The sequence below is a fragment of the Equus asinus genome, chromosome 19, assembly GCF_041296235.1.
Source record: "Equus asinus isolate D_3611 breed Donkey chromosome 19, EquAss-T2T_v2, whole genome shotgun sequence".
NCBI lineage: Eukaryota > Metazoa > Chordata > Mammalia > Perissodactyla > Equidae > Equus > Equus asinus.
Window position 1 is genome coordinate 21,283,727 of NC_091808.1, and position 20,328 is coordinate 21,304,054.

At 43.5% G+C, this 20,328-nt stretch overlaps 1 long non-coding RNA gene across 1 annotated transcript in view; it reads right to left on the bottom strand.

Annotated features, from left to right (window-relative positions):
- Nucleotides 1–17,811, bottom strand: part of LOC139041059 (uncharacterized) — a 72,518-nt gene extending 54,707 nt beyond the window's left edge. Inside the window, exon 1 of the long non-coding RNA XR_011495563.1 lies at nt 17,475–17,811. This is a non-coding gene — a long non-coding RNA (uncharacterized lncRNA). The remainder of the gene's footprint in view (nt 1–17,474) is intronic.
- Between the last annotated feature and the right edge of the window lie 2,517 nt (nt 17,812–20,328).

Below are 20,328 nucleotides of genomic sequence, written 5' to 3' on the forward strand. Positions count from 1 at the left end.
TGTCTCTGCGAAGCTCAGCTCTCACAGATCCAGACACAGTGGCCTCTCCCCAACTCCTGAGACCCAGGGGAGATGTCTCCCTATTCAGTCAGGGTACGCCCCTGACTTCTAACTGCCCTGGGCTGGGAGAAAGAACAGGGCCCTTGGAGTCAGGCAGGGGTAGGTGCAAACCCATGCTCTCCTTGCCCCTCGCTGTGTGGTCCGGGTTTGCTGCTTGCTCTCTCTCACCTTATTCAATTTTATTAAATAGAGTAACGGTGTCTACTTCAAGGAGTGGGTACCGTTCTTGGCAAAATGAGATGTTAGCCCCCCTCCCTGGCTTCTTTAAGATCCTTTCAACGTGGCCTCAACTTGCTCACCACTAAGAGTGACAGAGGCCCTTTCAGAAACCCATAAAGATGGTATTTAGTATTCAGCCTTCACAGCACCTTCCTGGGTTTTCCCACCTCCATCCCACCCACCCCAACAAGCAGGATGTGACAGCGCTCTTCTCAAGTGTCATCGATGTGGGGTACAAAGCCAAGTGTGATCTGTTTTAGAATCCTCACTTCACCTGTTTGCTTTTTCTCCCCCATTAGCTTTTCATACTAGAGGGTTAGGGGTGAGACGGTAGTGTCCACCTTCTTGCCCCAAAGAAGAGGAAAACCAAACTCAAGAGGCAAGAGGTGTGTTTGAAGGCTCGAGGGAGAGGGTCATGTTATTCATGGTGACGGCCCCACCCCTGAGTGATGAAGAATGTACGAGGGACAATGCAAGGCTGAGGACACTCCATAAATAGCACCCTTCCCTACCAGTGTTCTGAACAAATAGAGAAATAAGAAAAAAGAATAAAGCAAGTGGAGAGTAACATACCACCGTTGTTATGGTAAACGCTGGTGAATGGGGCTTCATCTGGGGACAAGTGGGTTTTCTCATTCTGAATCCCAGAATTATACAGAAGTACCACGAGGTACAGAGCTTGCTGGGCTGGGGCAGGCTTTCCTGCAGGGCAGACCTGCCTCTGGAAACTCGAGACTGGTGGGGCAAGACACACTGTGTTTCCTGCAGGTGGCTCACTCTGAGAGAAAGAGGACAAAGAGGAGACCAGGGTATACTTCCCTCTGAAATTCATCAGATGAGGTTACTGCTCCTCCAAGGGAGGAGGGAGCAGATGAGGCAGGCCAAGAGTGTGACTTCGTGGAGGCCCCTTCACTTAGAGGGAAAATCAGAAATGAGGAAGACGCATTCAGCATGCCCCAACCCCCATACAACAATTTCTTTCCTTTCAATCTGATAGCAAGAACAAAAACAACAAGCATATATATCCATTCGGTGTATATATGTATATCTATTATCAATTAGGCATAGGTATATGCATACATATGTATATATACACACATACATATACAAATACATAATTTTGTCTAAAAATTAGAAAATAGTAACTATCTTTTAATATTTTTATGAACAATAAATGGAATAATGCCACTTAGCACTTAATAAATTCTAATCAAAATCAAACTGAAATAATACACACTGTACCCGGTGCCATGGAACACAAGGGATTCATTCGGTCACATTTTCTGTGTGTAAATGTGTAAATGGAGGTGGACAGAAGTACACACATCCATCCAATTCAAGACAGAGTAAGAGAAACACCAAAAAGAAGAGTCCAGCAGAGGGAGAATGGCATTGACCTAGGGTGATCAAGAAACCTGCCTTGGTCACCGTGACATGTGCGATAGACGTTCTGGAAAGATGTTCTTAGGCAAAGAAGTTGGAACAGAGTGGTCCAGTTTGAATGAAGTGTCATATTCTTGAAGAAAGGAATGGGAAGCGAGATTTTATATTTTTGTCCACATCCCCCAAGTCTTTCTTTGGGGTTGGTGCCACCATTAGCCATAGGAAAAGTAGCAGCCAGGATAAGTTTGGCAAACCCTTCAGATTAGGGAGTAGGGTGTACATGCCCTTCCAAACCACTTATCCTAACATCAGTTTCCTTTCCTCTATGTGGGATGCTGTTTAGAATTGAGGATACATCTCTGTCTGGTTCCAGCACCTTCCTGTTTCCGCCCATCCCTTAGTACCATCCTGTCTCCTAATTGGTTTATCCATTAGGCAGTTTTCCCCAGCTTATGTTTTCCTCTGTTCCCCTCTGATCCAGCCCCTCTGGGCCACAACAACAATCTACACCCTCACCCAGAACCCACACCCTACCATGGGCTGGCACCCTTTTATCAGGCCACATCTCTGGGCGTTGGTGGTGCAGAACAAGTTAATGTCAGCACTTCCACCTCTGCTCCCAAGCCAGTCCCTCCAGCCCCTTAACCACACACGATGCCTCCTTCTGACCTTCCCCCTATCTGTCAGCACATTCCCAGTCTTAAACTAACCTTGCTGCACTCCCCTGGAGACACATGAGAGCACCTCCCCAGCCTGGATGCATATATCTTCTCCTGGTTGAACAGAAATTATGGCAACAGAGTTGTAGAAGGCTGATAACCATGTTAGAAACACCAAAACAGAACCCTGCATTACCCACAGGAGTAAGGAGTACGCAGTCCTTTCTGGACTCCCTGCGTTGGACTCCCAGGGCCCACAGAGGGCACAAATTGGACACCCCAATGTTCAAGTTACTTGAAGGTTGGCCACTCAGATCCAATTCCTGTTTTATTTTAATTGTGGCCTGGCAGAAATTTTAGCAGCTGCCTTTGACTCTCTCCCTTAACTCAGTTACCAACACTCTCAACTGGGTTCCTTTCTTCAGGTGCAAAGTGGAATCTTATCATCAAGAACCAGGCTCAGCTCATTGCATTTTTCTAATCTTGAGGGAGTGCTGGAAACAACTGCTTGACTTTGCATCTGCTCCAGGGCAGACAGGTAGGTCAATACAGAAAGTCATTTGAAAAACACCACACGGTCTGTTAGTTGTGTTAATACCACCCCTGCTCAGGGACAATAGTTGTGGGTCTTAGAGTGAACTTGACCAAGGCAAGAGCATTAGAAACTCAGTCCTTAGAAATAAACAGTGTTCTATACAGCTTTTAGTGGAAATCTCTTTTGCTGGATACACCCATGAGAGATTACAGTAGTTCTACTCGGAACAGCCATACTGGTGACCTAGCTAGAAACGTAGACTAGAAATTTAGCAACGTCTGACTCTTTCCCTTCCCTCGTTCTCTATGTTCAGTTGGACAAAACTCAAATTTGGCTGCATGGTTCCCTTCCTTTCCAGTTCCATTGTTACTACCTGCTCAGACCCTCACCCACTGACCACCTGGATTATTGGAACAATCCAATCTACCATTAACTTCATTTCTTCCATCTCAACCCACTCAGCACTCGGAAACCAGATTTATTTTCTTGACTTTAATCCATTGCTAAGTAATTGTAATTGTTCCCCATGTCCCACCAAAGAGCAAACTCTTCAGCTGGCCCGAGAGTCTAAAACCCTCCCCATCTGCCTTCCAGTCATATGATTCTGTTCCTCTCCCTGGACCCCAAGATACAGTCAACCCCTATGATTCACTGTTACCCAAATCCTATCTTCCTGTACCCTGCCTTTCTTTCTAGAGGAGCCACCTCATTCTTCACTTCATCTTCTCCCTTCTTTCTAACTATTGACTAATAACCATCCCTTCAGATCTGTTTTACAGTAGAGGATATTTGTGATCAGCTGGCCCAGTACCCATTTACTTGGGAATTTCACTTCTTCCTCATTCCATTCACGCAGGTAGGCACCTGACCCAGTATGGCCAACTCAGGTATTCCATATCCAAGCCAGAGTGATGGGCCAGGTTTGGTGAGGAAAGCTGTGCAGGAGTGATCAGTGTCTTCTGGGAGGTTTGAAAGATGAGTGTTGGAGAGGAGGAAGTCTGCTGGGTAAGTGCTCCCAGCAGCCATCTTTTCTGGCACCTGGAGAGAGCCAGCCCATCTCTCAGCACCCAGCTCTGCTCTATGTGTTGGCCTCACTCTCCGGCAGAGTCCTGGTTACCGTCACACGTCTTTGGATACGTCCATATCTGAAGCCACTTCAGCCTTTGGACTTACCAGTTGTGTGAAGCAATAAATAGTTCCTTGTTTGCTTTCAATAAATAATTCCCTTTTGTTTTTAATAAATAATTCCACTTTTGCTTAAGTTGAAGTTGGGCTTCCGACATTGATAAGTTGAAACAGTCTTGACCAGGACATTCAGCACACTTTTTGATAAGTACAAAGAGACCTCCACATTCTGCCTCCTATGATTTACTGGAGTGTAAGTATCATTCCTGCAGAGTACATGGTAAATTGCTCCAGGGCCGTTTATCTTACGCACATCTGTGTCCTCTGTGGTACCTAGCACATAATAGGACTTCAAACATACTGTTTGCTTGGTTGAGTGAATGAAAAGATAAATATTAGACAAAAATAGACTGTTTCCCAACATGACTGTCATTGACCACCCTCATTCATCCATAAACTCTGGAAATGTAGGCAAATACACATTTTGTTGCCAAGGACATTTTCAATCTGTAAAAATAAAATAACATTATCTATGTTTCCAGACTTCTCTAGAAGTCTAAGAGGGAAAACATGACTTGGGGGCTGCGTGGATTCAGCCTTTCCCACCCACATCTCTGGGTCTGAGCTGAGTCAGCTGAGATGCTGTCCTGGCTCCACAGGCCCTTGTAATGCCCGGACTCCTCTGGACCCGGGAACCGAATGACTGCTGAGAGAGGTTTTTCAAGATAAGAAGGAGGAGGCTTGAGGAGCACCATGAAAGGGGAGCTGGCATCGACATGTCTATGTCAGCCGAACACTGGCCAGACAGCCCAGGCACATGAGACTGCCTGCCATGTTTCTAACTAAGGGGGCAGCGTCGGAGCAGGTTTCCATCTCATTCTACGAGAAGATGATCCACTTACCTCAGGGGGGTTTAAGGAGCACTTCAGTTTATTTAGTGGTTGTGTCCTTTTTAATTTCCTGTTTTTCCTTCCTGTATTTGGGGTGAGTTGGCCCCTGCCTCTAGACGAAAGCTTCTTTAGTATCAGAACTACTGGGCCACAGGGCTGTATTTGCTTCTGACTCTTTTGCCCAATCGGGCCCCACCCCGCCCCCACCTATCCCAAACCGTGGTTCTTCATTGTCTTCAGAAAGAACCCAGTGGCCCAGTGAGTAGCTGTTTCCAGTCAATAAGCCAAGTGGAAACTGGGTCACAGCCCCAGCCCACTTTGCCTCTGGTGCCTGCTGAGGACGGTGGGCAGACAGCACTCCAATTACTATGCTCCCCTCCCCTGTGCACACTCAGTGGGGAGCTCTGGATTTTCTCCTTCTGAAAGTACAGGCCCCCTGTTCATTGTGTACAGCTAGGAGACTAGGAAGCCAATGCCACACCTGACCAAACCTGTCCTCTTGCTCTGTCAGCGTCAGACGTCCCCAGTTGGGAACAGACATTGTTAGTTGTGAGATGGGGGCCACATCTTTCTCCCTGAGTTCAGACTCCTTCCTACAAGAAGGCCTTGCTGCCCCAGACAGGTTTACCATCTGGAAGCTGGAATCACGCACTTTGAACGAAACTCTCTGGGTATCATCAGAGTGAGTGTATATGTGCACACCATAGACACTCGTGCACACGTGAACGCATACGCAGGTGAACATGCACATGTGCCAGGCCTTATTTGCACACTATCTTGCACAGAAACAGAAAGAAACAAAGTAGAAGAAAAGGATAGGAGAACCAACTCAGAAGAAAGACAAAGGTAGACAAAGACAATGACCCACCAAAGAGATGCCCACTCCCACCTTGTCCTGGGCCCTTCTGGGAATCGCAACCAGAAAATGTCTCTTCCCTTTCCTCTGTCTTCATTCTCTATTTTCTAGTTCTTCCCTTTGCATATAAATATTTTTAAGCCTTATTTTCAAAAGAAAGCAGAAAAAGGAAAGAGAGAAGAAAGAAGGGGCAAAACAAAGAAAGAAGAAGGAAGGAAGGAAGGAAGGAAGGAAGGACTAGGGAGAGAGGGAAGAAGGGAGGGAGGAAGGGAGGCAGAAGGACATCTTCTTGCCCCTCCATCCTTGCCCTGCTGTGACTACAGATCTCTCTTCTACTTTCTAGCCAACGTTCCAGAGAGCAGTCTGCAATCCTTGATTCCTTGCTCTCGTCTACTCTTTCCTCTTCAATCCATGGTAATCCAGCTTTAGTCCCCACTGGGGCATCAAAAGGACTCCAGCCAAGGGCACTGTTATAGACTGAATTGTTCCCCCTTCCCAAAAAATTCCTATGTTGAAGTCCTAACACCCAGTACATCAGAAAATGACTGGGTGTTTGGAGATAAGGCCTTTCAAGAGGTAAAGAAGTTAAAATGAGGTCACAGGGGTGGGCCCTAATCCAACCTGCCTGGTGTCCTTATAGGAAAAAGAAGAGACATCAGGAGTGTGTGAGCACAGAGGAAAGGCCACAGGAGAACCCAGCCAGAAGGCAGCCATCTACAAGCCAAGGAGAGAGGCCTCAGGAGAAACCAACCCTGAAGGAACCTTGGTCTTAGATTCCAGCCTCCAGAACTGTGAAACAAAGAATTTCTGTTGTTTATCATCTTCTCCTAAACTTTCTTGGTAACTCCGCATATTCAATGGGTAACCAAACCTTATCTCATCTACCTCTTTGCTATGGACTGAATGTTTGCGTCCCCCCAAAATTAATATGTTGAAACCCTAATCCCCAATATGATGGTATTTGGAGATGGGGTATGGAAGGCGTGTAGGTCATGAAGGTGGAACGCTCATGATGAGATTAGTGCCCTTCTAAGAAGAAGAAAGTCAGCCTTTCCTCTCTCCCCGCTGGGAGGACACAGTGAAAAGGCAGCCAGCTGCAAACCAGGAAGCAGGCTCTCATCAGACACTGGGTCTGCTGCCTTCTTGACTTTCCAGACTCCAAATCCGTGAAAAATAAATATTCATTGTTCAAGCCACCCAGGCCATGGTAATTTGCTATAGCAACCTGAAATAAGATACTCATAAATGTCTCTCAAATTGTTTTCTCACCCACCACCATCTCCATTTCTCTGTTTACTTTAGAGTTGTCATCTTTTTTCCACTGGGATTACTGGAACAGTCTCTAAACTGGTCCCATGTCTTCATTCTCATTTTCTTGATTCCATGCCCACTTTCAGGCCAAAAGAAGGAAGTTTCTAAAGTATCAAGCTAATCCACACCGAAGGCTGCTTACAAGTCTTTCAGTGGTTCTACAGAATCTTCAGAATCAAGGGAGCCCCTCAGCATGGCAGACAAAGCCCTTTGCAAGTTGGCACTGCCCCCCTCTCTTGTCTGTGCCCTCAGGTTCTCACAGGTACTCTGCATCTCTCCCACGCCCAGCTTCTCCAGAGCCTGAGCTCATGTACTCTACCACACGCTGCCTCACACCTAAGGGCTTCATACATGCTGTTCCCTCTTGCTGGAGTGTCCCACCTCCACTGCAGAGAAAACCTCCAGTCCTCCATCAGATCTAAGCCCAAATGCTATCTCCTCTGTGAAGATTTTCCCAGCATTCCTGGGGCAGACTTAAAGGACACCCTTTTGTCACACATGATACTTGGTACATTTCTTCATTAATGTTATTTTTTATTGTATTATAGTTGTTTGTATGTCTGGCTTCCAAACTACACTGTAGTCCCCTCGAGGTGGGAATTACATCTTTCTTCCCTGTTTGTATACCCATTACCAGAGCAATGTCTGCTAGCCAGTGTGCTTGCAATGCATAGCAAATATTTGTTAAGTGAATGAGTGAAAAAAGAGACAACCAGGTAAACAGAGATTGGAACCAAAGAGAAAAGAACCACAAACCCAAAGGCCTTAGGTGCACTATGGCCTTGAGGTAAGTGAGTCAGAAAACATAAAAATCACCAGGTTGCTACAGCATCGATATTCAGCATAGCATCTCTGGGAGCTCAAGTCAGGCGGAAAGTAGGCAATGAGCTAGAGACGAAATTCAGTGTGGACCAACTGTTGTGATGAAAATGGTAGCAGCCTGAACTATAATTACAATAGGAAATTATAAGCTATTAAGCTAACTTGATGCAATTTAACTCATTCATTCGTTTTTCAAGCAGTGAAAGACTTTGTCTCTGTGGCTTGGGAGAGTGGAATTAGTTCCAAAAGGAAAATAAGGGAAGGCAGATTTCAGTGCAGCATCAGTATCTTTCTAGCAATGTATCTGCCTGCATACAGACGGGGTCAAAATGTACGAGTCTTAGTTCTGCCACTTACAATTTCTATGACCTTGAACAAGTTACTTACCTTCTCTGAGCCCCAATTTCCTCACTTTAAAATGGGCATAATAATAATATACACCTCAACACAAATATTATAATGACATAATGTGTTTAGCGAATGGTAAGCATATTGACTTTTATTAGCAATGGAAGTTAGTTTCCTATAATTGAAACTTTTAGAACAATGATGGACTACTCATTTCTCTTCTCTTTTCACTTTCTCTCTATTATAGTTATTTGCATATCTTATTCCCTAGTAGATTATAAGTTTTTGAAGGCATGGTCCAAACATGTTTCATTTTGATTGTCTTCAGATTATCAAATCTCCTTGGACATAGGAAGCATTTGATAAATATGTGTTGAATTGGGGGATGAAGATCAGTGAAGCATCAGAGGAAAGATGGGGCTAGGTCACCTCTAAAGTTTGCTGAGATGCTAAAAGTCTCTGACTTGTTCTTTCATTCATTTACTTACTCAACAAACGGCATTGAGTGGCAACTGTGTGCCATGTAGTGGCTAGCTCTTGGGGATACGATAGATGACAGAAGCAGACATGGTCTCTGCCTAATGATTCTATGTCCCTGTTGGATTAAGGAGCTGTATGTTACCCAAAATATACCCTTTGTCCCTTGAGCCGTCCTGATGCCAGTGCTGGAGTTCTTTGTCTTGTTCTCTAAACTGCTTGCTCACTTTGTGCTATCCTAGAAAGCCACTTAGGAGGAGAGATACCAAAGAGGAACAAAGTGGGAGTGGCTCTTCTCCAAAACCACTGCCCCAGCTGTATTTTGAAATGCAAATCTAGACCTCTTGGATGATAAGGGAAGAAATCTTTATCAGTAGCAAAAGGCCGCAGGAGGTCTCCAGTTAGTGCTACCCCTTCCTGCCTCTTCCATTATACTCTGATAGTTCACCCTCAAAGCCTCAACACGTGACAGAGTTTGGGAGATGGATGCATGACCTTAAAAAGGGTGCTCTTGGGGTACATAGAGTCCAAACTCAAGAGTGGAAAATCCAAGTGGAAAGGAAGCAACATACAACCACGTGTTCGGATGCCCAGGGGACACTGTACCATATGAAGGTAATGTAACAAATGCAATGAGCTACCAAAGGATGGGAGCCATTCTCTGGAGAGACCTAGTATTCCAAAGGCTGTGCATGCTTTCTTTACTTAGAACACAAGTCTTTAACCCCAGCGGGTCAAGAATGGCGTTTGTGGATCTGTGAAGTCCTAACATTGGTTGCAGAATGGAGAATTTTTTCTTAGGGAGAGGGTTCATAGCTTACATAAGACTCCCAAAGAGATCTTTGGCCCCCGAAATCCATCATGTTCATAGGAGGCATGTTGCTGACTGAGCAGTTATTCTGAGTTGGAGGCCTCTGAGCACATCTCCTATTAGTCTTCTCCAGGAAATTTCCCTCAAAGAATACTGAATATTCTATGGCACTCAATGTGTTACAGCACTCAGAGAGAGCTGTGTGGAAAAGACAGCCTGACAAGAGGGGTGACCTTCTGCCAAGGGACACAGACAGCCCAAGGTGACCCACAGGAAGGGGATATCACAACAATAAATACTTAACCACCCTCCTCCCTTCAATTACTTGCCAGGGCTCCCCATTGGTCAAACCCAATGAAAGCCAAAGGACAAGGGAGCCCATTGACAGAGGTCATAAGATCAGCCTCCATAAAGTGTAGAATAGATCTGGAGGGGCAAACTGAAGACCTTCCAGCACAGCGTGTGTGTGTATATGTGTGTCTGTGTGTGTGCGTTTGTGTGTGTTGCACGTGTGTGTGTTACCCGCATGTACGGAGGTCTAAATTCGAATCCACTGATCTTTACCTCCAACAAGTTAAGCCAGAGGAAATAGGGTAAATGAGGGATTCACATTTCTTGCTCACTTCTTCTCTGTGCTCATCACTGCAATTAGGAGCTCCCCGTGTATTCTTCCACCTAAGACTGGCAACAACCCCAAATGGCATTAAAGGGTAGAGCGGGGAATGAAAATCAGTCTGACTCCAACCCATGCAATTTTCACTACACCTTGAAACCTTAGAATAGGAAAGAGAAGTTCAGAAATTTGGAGAGCTTGTGCAGAAGGTGCTCTTGGAGCTGGGTTCTTCTGTTTGGGGTGAGGTAGACTGGTGAGGGGTGGGCCAGACCCAGGGCCAGATACTGCAGGCTTGAGCCAAGTGTGGGCACTGTTTAAACAGAAACTGTTTTCATGTCCACTAGACGTGTGCACATATGCTCACACACATAACACACCCATCAACACACAGCCCACTGCAAGATACTCACTGAAGATGGGTGAGGATATGGCCAAAAAGAAGAGTGTGATGGAAAACCTGTAAAGGGAACTCCAGAAGTAAACAAGTCTAATGATAGCCACGAAAAAAAAAAAGCAAGAATAATATAAATAGAATTTTAGTCATCACACAAACATGCAGTAATTCAGTTTCTGCAGATGTGAAGACCAACGCGGACACCATCTAACACGGTATGGAGCTCTTTAAAAAGTTCAGTAAATGCATTTTGAAATTGAGAGGTTAACAACGATGGCCTGTTTTCTTATAGTTGGATTCTTTCAGCCCATGCCGAAACAGCAGGCTGGTGGTAGAACCCACATCTTTCAAGGCTCTGCTGGGTCCGTCTACAGTAGCAACAACTCGTTAGTCCTCCCCATGGCCTGTTTGTACTCCTGTTCCTCCTCCATCCTTGGTGGTGAAAATAGGGGCAGTGCCTCTGAGAGGCAAACCACACTACCCAGCCAGGTGTTTGTCTTTGCTATGCCATGAACTGGCTGTGCAACACCGGGCCAGGCCAGTCTCACTGTGGACCCCGGTTTCCTCATCTGTCAGTGAAAGGGTTGGACCAATGCCCTCTGGTTCCATGTTGGGCCCTCTGGTTCCATGTTTGGCCACTCTACTTCTCAGACTCTTGGTAACATTGTGGATCCCTAATGCTTACATGTGTGTGAAATGGCTACACATACTGGGCACTCTATAAACCCTTGGAAACTATAGGGCTTCTCTCAGTTCAACGAGTACCTCTCAAGTCTAATTCTCACTATGTGCTTAGCTCTTGTACTGCTCAGTTCAGGTTTATCCCACCAAAGTTCATTTCCAATAATAATCTTCAATTTGGTTATTGCCATTAAAGACTTAAGGCTTCCTAGCTCTGTTCAGTACTTTTAGCTTCCCGGATCCCTGTATGCATTTTATATCCCACTCCAACCTTCCAGCCTAAGGAGGAGTGTAGGTAACTCCTTGCACAATGACCTAATTGTTTCTACGTTGTTGCCTGTTCTGGCTCCATTCCAAGAATTCCCTTCCCACTCTTCTCTGCCAACCATATTCCGGGTTTCTCTGCCAATCGCAGTCATGACCTCATTCAAAGCCAGCCAGACATATTTCCTTCTTGAAGCACTCCAAGGCTAGCCGTGGGTGACTCCCATCACTTCTGTCCCTTCGCTCACCAGATATTTTTCCACACTCCCCTCTTGCTCCTCTGTGGTACTTAGAGCTTACGCTTGTCATGTTGGTTATAGCTATGGGACTGAGGCAAGTTTTATCTTATTTTTTACTTGTTTTTCTGCTTGAGTTATAGTTTTGCATTAGACTGCAAGTTTCCTAAAAACTGAACTATGTAGTCTCTTTTTTCTATGATTCTGCAGAATGCCAAGAATTTAGCCCTGTCCCTTGGGAGGGAAAACTTCCTGCAACCTGGATAAAACCAATGACAAGACCAAAGGATACACATTGGTGTTTCATCCCCCAGTGTGACAATGGTATTCATTTATAATAGAGTTGGATTTTTTTTAGCATGTAAAAGTAACATGGTTCCCAAAGAAAAACTATACAAAAGCTATACTTAGGGGAGTGTCATGCCCCAACCATCACTACGCATCTTTTTCACTCCATTTCCCATATCCTCGATAGGTAACACATTTTATTCATTTGGGGTTTACCCTTCCTGTGTTTCTTTTGGCAAAATTAAATGGATATTGTGCAAATCTACGTTTGTTTCTTTCCCATTTTGTCTTACACAAAAGGTAGCACAGTATACACTGTATGTATACTCTTGCCTTTTGCTTTTTTCACTTAATAAAATATCCTGTAAGCATATCAGACATAGAGATCTTCCTCCATAGTACTCTGTGGGGTGGATGTATCATAGTTTCCTCAGTCTGCTATGTGTGCCAACTTAGGTTGTTTCCAATATTTTGCAATCATAAACAGTGCTGCAATGAGAAAGTTTCTGTCGATATATTTTCATACTGTTGGAAGTGTATCTTCAGAATAAATTCCTAGAAGAGGGGTTGCTAGATCCTTGTTTGACATTGTCGACTTCCCCTCCAAAGGGTTGTACCATTTTTCATTCCTCCCAGCAATGGGAGCGTTTGCTTCCTCTGAGCTTTGTTGATAGAGTGCACCAAGTGTTTTTAATTTTTTTTCTATTCTGATAAGTGAGAAATGGTATCTCATTTTAGATTAATTTTCATTTCTCTTACTACAAGAAAAGTTGAACATCTTTTTATATATTTAAGGGCTGTTTTAAAAATTATTTGGACATACAGTTTGCTCATTCTTTAATGGTTTTTGGGTTTTCTTTTTTTCCTCAATTTTAAAAGTTCTTTTTCTTTTAGAGATATTAACTTTTTATCTGGGCTATACATAGAAATATTTTCTCCCAGTTTGTCACTTGGCTTTTGAATTCGTTGCTTATGGTTCTTTGATGATGCGAAGTCGTCATTTTTAAATTTTCTATATTCAAATTTATTCTGATGATTATTATTACAGGAGGATTCTAAGTCATAGTTACACCCAGATCAGATCCAAGTCAGAAATTAATTTGCTCATGTCTTCTTCTAATTAGAATCTCAAACTTCTAAGGTTTTTATTTGATACTCATCATTGATACGCTTGAAGTTTATTCTTGTATATGTTTTAAGGTACAGATTTCATCTTATCTTTTTTCAAATGTCTTATCAACAATCAGAACTTCTACTTTTATCATACACTAAAATTTCGTGTGCACATGGTATGTTTCTGCATTCATTTAATTTCACTAGTTTTTCTGTCTACTTATGCACCAGGTCCACACTATTTTAATTACAGAAACTTTAGATACACTTAAAATTGGGGCACAGATAATTTTTTATCGTAGCTCATTTTTATTTCTTAATGCTTTGCTAGTTATTTTTGCACGTTTAGTTTTCTATATAAATTTTAGTATCAATTTCTCTATAAAAAACTTTAGATGTGGTATTTTATTGGAAGCATATTTAATGTATAAATTAACTAAAGGAGAAATGACATCTTCATGATATTGAGATGTCCAAAGCAAAAACACAGGCTGTCTTTCCCCTTGTTCAAGTCCACTTTTGTGTCTTCGAGGACTTAAAGTTCCCTCCTTTCAATTTTGCACATTTCTTACTAAACTTGTTCTTGAGTATTCTATCTTCTTTCTTACTCCTTTAAAAGGAGTTTTCTCTATCATTATATCCTCTAATTATTATTCTTTGTGTATATAAGAATTATTGATTTCTGAATGCTAATTTTAAATTCTGCAATTTTTCCTATATTTAGTAAAATATTTCATTTGAGTTAGTTTTATCACTGATTGAGTTTTCTACGTATGCTATCATCTGTCTGCAAATAGTGATAGTTTTACTTCTTTGTTTCCGATTCTTATGCTCCAATAGGTTTATCTTGTCTAATTGCATTGGCCAATATCTCCAGTATAGTGTTAAATAAAGGGAAGAGAGTGGATATTTTTGCTTTGTTCCTGATCGTAATTAATGGACATGCCTCAAATGTTTTCTAGAGTAAGTAACATATTGACTTTAAGACCAAACTATATATTTTTATCGTATTAAGGAAGAAGCCATTGATTCCTACATTCTTGAGTGCTTTTGTCGGGAATGGATGTTGAATTTTTTTTCAAAGTCTTTTTCAGCATCTGTGGCAGCAATCATGATTTTTCTCCTTAGATATATGAATGTAGTATATTATCCTAGTGTATTTCCTAAAACTAAACAAAATCTTCATTCTTACAATAAGTCCCACCTGGTTATAACATACTATTTTCTTAATGTGGTGTTGGATTTTGTTCACTACATTTTTATAACACGTCATCTTTACCATCCTCTCATCTCTATCTAAGTCCACTCCTCAGTTATTTTATTCAGACTCACCTTTATCTCATGTAAAGTAAGAGTCCACGACACACATGATTTGGAAGTTTTTTTGGTGTTTAACTGAAATTCCTGCTTCTGTTGATTCAAACCCTCTTCTATTTTCAACAAGGGAGATGGAAAGGAACTCCGTTCATGGGACTAAGCTGACTCATTGACCCTACCGTCAAAACCAGAAGGAGTCACGGATACTTCCTGGAGTATGTGCATTAAGTTCCCAGACCCACTTCCAGTACCGCTGAGAGAACAAACCAAAACCTTGGTTAAATCACGCCTTAACCTCCTCCACTGCAAGCCAAAACCTACTCTGCTTCAGAGGGAGAAGTGGAAATTCCTTAGACCCTCAGGTTCAGAGTCAAGGTCTAAAATTATTCAAAGTCCAGACATTTAGACAAAGCCCCTGACTTCTTGATTCATAGTTTCAACAAAAGAGCAGGTTCTTACAGTGGAAGACAATGGACCATCCACCCAAAGTCTCAAGTCACAAACTCTGGTGTTTTCTTGAATTTCTCCTTGTCCCTTCCCAGGAGCACTGCCACCCACCTCGTCCAGCAGCTTATCCAATCCAACATCAAGTACTACTGATTCCACCAAGAAAATAAATCCTCAAAATTCATTTTATTCTTTCAATCTCCCTAGTCCCAACCTAAGCCATTGTATTCTTATCTGTGCTACTAGATTCTCTGCTTTCTACTTTTACATTACTTTTTGTTCTTTTTTGAAGATCTCTCTGAATGCTGTCTGGAGAATAGGCTGTGGTTGGGAGTAAATCACACTGCATCACTGTTCGAAGGCTTCTCCCTGTGAGCAGATTCTTCCTAGGAAGGTTTAAGTCCAGTGCGAGTCAGTAGCTGCTCTGTTATATTTTACTCTCTTTGAAAAAGTAGTTGTTTAAACTTAAAAAAAAAACTAACAAAAAGAAAAAAACAAACAAGAAGACAGCCTAAAGGGCAGGGCTCCAGACCCTGGATTTAATTTCTTCGGGCAAAAAGAAAAGCGTTGAACCATACCAACATGAGCTCATTGCTTGTGTGTGTGCGTGTGTTTACACATATGTGTGAGCTCTGCCACCTCTGAATTCCCCTTGACACCCACTTTCAATAAATTCATGTGGCCCCTGTCAAGGATGCTGTAGGTCATTTTCTTTCTCACTCACTGTCTAACTGGGGCTTAGATAATTTGGGAGATTCCTTTTCAAGGAACATCTGGAGCCCTGGACCTGGCCCATTAAGTGCACTCTCTCTCCCTCCTTCATCTTCGTCTTCCTTTGAAGACGCTGTTCTGGTTTGAAACTTTCTACACCAGAATTTCTGGCTCTGAGATAGTTCACTCAGTTCTCTGGAGTCATTTACAAATAAACCCGCCAGGCAAAATCTTATTGCTGGGAACCCACGGTGGCTTCAGGCATCTGTTTACGGGGATCTGGGAACCTCAGGAACAAAACCGGTTCTAAGGAAAACTTTTGTGGGGGTCAATGTGACTCGAGAGTGGAGATGGTCACAGACAAGTGTCCCATAATCATGCATCATATGTTTTGCTCTTCCAGTTCCTCAAACTCACAGAAATCTAAAGGAATTCTGGCAAGAAAGTGGGGAAGAACATCATGAATATTTTTCCACTGTAGTAAAAGCAATAATCTTGGGAAAGAAAAGAAAGGATCTAAGTCCACACAAAAAAGCAATGGGTAGGACTAGAAGCAGAGATCAAATGTCACGATGGTCACTTTACATTCTTCACTACCTCAACCTTGGGTCTTTGAGCCAATCAGCCGTGGCAGAGGTGATGAGCTTTGTCTCTCTACCTGAGCCCAGAATCCTTCTTTCCAAGGACACTGAGCTTCCACTGGGTCTCCAGAGAATTCTGTCCAAGCACTGGGTAAGAAACACAGTGTAGCAGATTTTCATGAATGTCCCCAATTGTCGCTCTTGCCTGTATCTCTGCCCCTTCTCATGAAACTGGAAAAGTCCTCCCGCTGTGGGTGGTGCATAAGCCCTACCTCTGAGTTCAGCCACATGACCTGCTTGGCCAATAGAAGTGATAGTGTGCCAGCTCCAAGCCAAGGCCTCAAGACACTGCGAGTGTTTTTATTTGCTTTCTCATGCCTCCGCCATCACCCTGAGAAAGACACGCTTGGGCTCATCCATTAATCCCGGAAGGAGGATGAGAAACATGTGGAACCAAATTGACCCAGCCAGGCCCAGTATGGTCAGCCAAACTCCAGCCACCCCCCAGATGCAGGAGCGAGCCCAGCCTGCATCAGCTGAACTCCACAGATGTGTGAGAAATAAATGTTTATTGTTGCATGCCACTGAGAATTTGTGGTTGTTTGCTCCACATCAAAAGTTAACTGATCACAGAGCTAAAAATTGAAGCACTTAAGAAGCTCTATTTTTGAATAACAACGCCTTATACTCATAGGGCATTCTGAGGTTCTCTAAATATTTCACACAGCATATCTTATTGGGCTTTCATGATAACCCTGCAAAGTAGGTGGGAAAGGTCTCATTAGTTCCACTTTATAGCTGCGGATGCTAAGGTGAAAAAAAGTGAAGTCAACTTGGCCGTAGTAACACAGCTAAGAAGGCATAGAACCACATTCTTCTCATCATTAGTTCAGCATCCCGCTCTCCACTGGCAGGTAGAGGAGAAAGATGAGCATATAAGCAGGCAGCATCATACAATCAGAAGAGTATGCTGAAAGGAGATTGGGGTGGAAAAAACATTGGCTGTTTATTTAATGGACTGCATTCCTCTGGCAAAAATCTCTGGAAAAAGTGGGCCACAAGTAACATTTCGAAAAGGATAAAATTACAGCACGGCAGGAGGCAGAAGAGACAAAAGTCTGAGCTCAAAAAGGTCACCTACGCGGTATATATGTAATCTATTGGGTTTTGCCGTATGCCAGGAAACCTGCTAGACAATCTGACAGCCATTATCGCATTAATCTTCCTAATAACACCATCAGGAAGATTGTGATATAACGCAACATAACATAGCACAACATAATATAATATAATCCCCAGAAATTAAGCAGTAAAACAATTTGCCAAAACTCACACAGCAAGTGGCATGGCGTTGAAGCCCAGCTCTGTCTGCCTCCTGCATTGGATCCTCTGTCTTTGGTGGAGAGTGACAGTAGTGGGCAAAGAAGCCAACCCAAATAAGCCGAGAAGAGAAAATAAGTAAGAAAGCCGCGGCAGAAGAGTAGCTGGAGTCTGGAAAGGCTTTCTGAAGATAGCGAATTTCAAAGCGTCCTATTTTCTGCCCACGTGTTGACTCTTGATTACATTGTTAGAAACTCAGTGGCTCATAGGCCCCCTTCCCGGCCAGCTGAGTCTCTCACCGCCTCCCAAAAGCAAAATGTCCAGCATTTCGCATGAGCTTTAGAATTACCTTTCTCTCTACTCTTTGTCTCTCTCTCAGCCTGTTACAGCACTGGAAAGGCTTTTCTCATGTAGTAGCTATTGTCTGAGACCACGTGGCATAATGCAAAGACCACAGGTGTCAAATTTAACACTCCTGGGTTCAAACCCTAGCCTGATTTAACAGCTGTGTTTCCTTGCGTAAATAACTTAACTTCTCTGAGCCTCAGGGGAGGCTCTAATAATAATGGGGGAACTAAAAGATTCTCTCTGTAAAATCCTTGGTTGGTTCCTGCAACATTCAAGTATTCAATAAATGTTAACTCACCTCTCACGCTCCTCTGGAGGCCCACCTATCTTTCTAGAAGGCCATGAAGGGGAAAGCAGAGGTGGCCAGAAGCGGGGCCAGATTGTGGGGAGCAGACCACCATAGGTAACTCTGACCTGACAGTCCTGCCACACCTGCTGTCCTGTCTCCCGAGCACAGGGCCCCCACTGCCATGGGCACAGGGCTGGGACGAAACCATCACCGAGGAGCTCAGCTTCCCGCATGTGCCTCAGAGCCACGGGGGCCTCTCTGCACAGCTCCAACTCACGTCTCTTTAAAGGTGAGCAAGTTTGCTTAACCACTCAGCAGTTGAAGGACATCTGGGCTGTGTCCAGCTTTATGAGGGATAGGGGTCAGAGGAGAGCGGGTGTGCCTCTAAAAGGGCAACATGAGGCGTCCTTGTGGGGATGAGATGTTCTGTGTCTTGGCTGTATCCATGTCAATATCCTGGTTGTGAGACCGTACTACAGTTTCGCAAAGTGGCACCATTGGGGGAAACTGAGTAAAGGGTGTAAGGGATATCTCTATTATTTCTACTATTGCATCTGAATCTACATTAGCTGAAATAAAAATTTTAATTTAACATATATAATACACATACACACACAGTCAACAAATGTGTTTCCCAACTCCCTCCTCCCAAAGCTCATGGTCCTCATTCATCTTCCTCCTACCCAGGGTGAGGGATTGGGCCCCGGCTGCCACGTGCTTCTTGCTCCCTGAGGAAACTTCACATTCCCTGCATGTGACTGGAAATCAGAAGGGCTTCCTTCCCGCATCTGGGATTGCGGCTCCCTTTCTCAAGAGGCTGGAGGAAAAGGTGTTATCTTTTCAAAGTTTCCCTCAACCCACACATGAGCCAAAGTGGGCTTCAAAAACCTTTGTTAAATAGTAACAATATGTTACCAACAATGGTAATGGCTGCTGCTTCTGGGGCACTTCCGTGCCCCGCCCCATACTAAGCACTTTCTGCACATTCATTTCTCATGTTATTCTCAATCCTTCAGCATCATCCTAGACAATCTGCCCTCGACTTTGCTTTCCAGCATCATCTCTCACTCTTGGTTTCTACCCACCCAGCCCATGCTCGGTGCTCTTTTGTGGCTGGGCTCTGGTTTTGCCCATGCTGTTTACTCTGCCTGGAATGTCCTCCCCGCACACCACTCTCTCCTCACACTGGCAAGGCTTCTTATCCTTGAGATCTAGCTCAAATGCTCCCCAATCTGTGCAGGGGTTAATGCACCCCTCCGCAGACAGTGTTAGTTGTTACTTCCCCTGGGCCCCTTGAACTTTACCCATGCTTCTTGTACAGCACTAGTGGCATTGCCTTATACGTGGCGCCTCTTTCCAGACAGCGAGCTCTTTACCTGCAGGGTGCCGGGCCCACGGTAGGTGCTGCATGAACACTGTTGAAAGGATGTGCCAGGCTATTCCTCTTCCGATACCCTGACCACAGGAGGAGTTCAGAGAAGTGAGAACGCAGCAGCACATGGGGTGGCTGAGGAAAGACCCACGTTCTTTGCTTCAGACACGTGGAAAGAAGAAAGGAGAGAGTTCCAGGTAAGAAGAGCAATACAAAATACAAGCAAAGATGTAAAAATCACACATTGTACATTCAGGAGATGGTCTAATACCAGCCAGACATGTTAACTCTATCTCTTAAACCAAGAATTCCTTTCTTAATAAAAGGACTCAATTTTTTAATTTTAAAGTGACTTTATGGGGGTATAATTTACGTGCAATTAAATGCACTCATTTTAAGTGTACAAATTAATAAATTTTGATTGACAAGCATATGTGTGCGTGTATATATATACACACTGCTATGTAATATAATATATATATTATATACACACACACATTCATACAAACAAACATACGCTTGCACACACACAGAATCACCTCAACAATCTGGAGATTACTTTTGTCTTTTCTAGAATCTCCTGTCAATAGAATCATCACAGTATTCACATTTTTGCTTAGCATAATAATTTTGAAACTCATCCATATTGTTGCATGTGTCAATACATTGTTCTTCTTTACGGCTGAGTAGTATTCCACTATCTAGATATGCGATAGTTTACTGATCCTTTTAACTGTTACCTGGCATTTGGGTTCTTTCCAGTTTAAGTTTGTTAGTGATTAAGTTTTCCATGAACACTCATGTAAAAATCTTTGTGTGGTCATAAATCTTTATTTCTCTTGGGTGAGTATCTAAGAC